This window comes from Jaculus jaculus, chromosome 4 (assembly GCF_020740685.1).
Source record: "Jaculus jaculus isolate mJacJac1 chromosome 4, mJacJac1.mat.Y.cur, whole genome shotgun sequence".
NCBI classification, from domain to species: domain Eukaryota; kingdom Metazoa; phylum Chordata; class Mammalia; order Rodentia; family Dipodidae; genus Jaculus; species Jaculus jaculus.
This window is the reverse complement of record NC_059105.1, coordinates 140,852,015-140,854,277: the sequence shown is the minus strand read 5'-3', so window position 1 is coordinate 140,854,277 and position 2,263 is coordinate 140,852,015. Positions and strand designations below refer to the sequence as shown.

At 37.8% G+C, this 2,263-nt stretch overlaps 1 non-coding gene across 1 annotated transcript; it reads left to right on the top strand.

The window, feature by feature from the left end:
• The first annotated feature begins 1,061 nt into the window (after positions 1-1,061).
• On the top strand, positions 1,062-1,252 carry LOC123460574. The gene has a single exon (XR_006637108.1). It is a non-coding gene; the product is annotated as a U2 spliceosomal RNA (small nuclear RNA).
• Positions 1,253-2,263: the final 1,011 nt, after the last annotated feature.

Below are 2,263 nucleotides of genomic sequence, written 5' to 3'. Positions count from 1 at the left end.
GTGTTGGGAGCTATGAACCAAACCTTGGCCATGTTAACAGAAACCACCATATAGCAAGTTAAGTTTCTACTTCCTCACCTAATATTCAACTACCAGAAACAATGGGATCATACACCTGGATGAACACTCCCCCATCCTGCCAGTAGCTGATGAAGAACAAAGGCATTGTGGTTTAACCAGTAACTCTGTGATCTTTGCCCTAACCATGTCCCCTTCCCCCTACAACTCCTTGCCCTGACCATGTCCCCTTCCTCCTACAAGCTTATATAAACCCACGTGGAAAAAGTAAAACCTCGAGGCTTGACAAACGGCTAGCATGGTCTCCTTCTTGTGTCTGTTTGCCTTTTTCCACTCAGGTTAACTTCTCCTCAGGTCCTTGTTCAACACCCCCACTGGCCGGGGCAAGTGGTACCCAATGTGGGGCTCAAGGTCCGAAGTGTGACCTGAGTGTCGCTGGAGTGGTTGGCCATCCTCGCCATTGGACCGCCACCCTAATGGGGGTGAGTGAAGGTTCACATAGATCACTACAGGCAATACACCTGTAATACAGATCTGCTCCATGATCACCACAGAAAAACCCGCCTGTGATACAGATCTGCTAAGGTAAGACAAGCGACACAGACTTCTAGGCAAACCATGTAAAGGGTATTTAGTCAGATTTACAAGACACAAGAACTGAGGGATTTCTTTTTGCACTTCTTTTCTTCCTTTTACTTTGTGTTGGTGCCATAGTGTGGGATTGCAACATAGCGACAGGGCAACTGAAGCCTCTTGGCTAGAGGTACCTTCTGGCATTGGCTGAAGGCCTCTAGCTCCCTGTGAAAATCCCGACAGTCCATTCGGGTTTGGCAAAGACCTCCTATCTAGCCTCTCTTCCTACCAATAAACCTGGTTATGCAACAGCCAGTAAATGCTCTAAGAGCGGCTGAGAGTTCTTAAATTTGAGGACAGGCTTATGTCAAGCTCACTGGAGAATCTCCCGTGCCAGACTACTTTACTGTTAGTGATAGGATTAATCAATTTGGTGTAATTTTTTAATAGCCTTATAAGTAAGATAATTAATCGCTTCTTGGCCTTTTGGCTAAGATCAAGTGTAGTATCTGTTCTTATCAGTTTAATATCTGATACATCCTCTATCTGAGGACAATATATTAAATGCATTTTTGGAGCTTGGAGTTGGAATAGGAGCCTGCTCTGTCCACTCCTCGCATTGACCTGGTATTGCATTACCTCTAGGAATGATGAAACCCCTCAGAGAAATAAAAAGAAAAAGAAAGATAATTAATGATGGGGTGAGATGAATTGATTAAAGGAACTGGGGAGGAATTTTTCAATGATTACTTGTTTAAAATGCTTTTTGAGTGGTACTTACATCAGAATGTTAAAGTATATAAATAAAGGTGTGTGGATATAAAAAAAAAAAAAGAAATTTTCAGGCTAAACCTAAACACCATGCCTAAAGTTAAAGGTTTTTAAACTATTTAAAAACTTTAGGAAACAAAAAAAGAAAACTAATTTTCAGGCTAAAATATGTTTGGATAGCTTGCTTAAGTTTTATCAAATTTAATTCATGGGTAAAACATAAAATTGTTTTATATTTATAAAAATTTCTGTGGTACATAAAATCAATAGCTATCAAGTTTAATCCAAAATCATTGGTTGTAAAATAAAGTTTTTCCTTTCAAAAAAATTATCAAGGGTTATATTAATATTTAGCTAGCTGTTTTGGCTCAGAAAAGACCAGATTCTACTCTATTGTATGTAAAGTAACTGTCTCAATTTTTGCATCTTAAGTCCAGTGCTTATAACAAAATTAACTCATAAGACATATTCCCTACTTTAGGGCACAACCTCGTGCTCAAACAATGGTCCTCATCTGAAAAAAAAAAAAGAAAAAAAAAAAAAAAAATATATATATATATATATATATATATATATATATATATATATATATATATAATATACTATTAAACATACCCTCCGAAAGTTAAAAACAAAGGATTTATATCCCATAAAAGAGTCTCCAAGAAATATCCTTCATCATGCCTTGTTTATCCTAAACTTTTTAACCCTTGATACTCAGGGAAATTCAGCTGCTGATCACTTTTGGCACACAAATACAAAAAAATACCTTTCCTGAAGCTATGTGGAAAGATCCTTTAACCTTAAAATGGAATGGCCCAGACCTAGTACTCATTTGGGGCCAAGGACCAATATGCTTGTTTGACAAGAAAGAAAATTCTGTGAGATGGCTGCCAGAGAG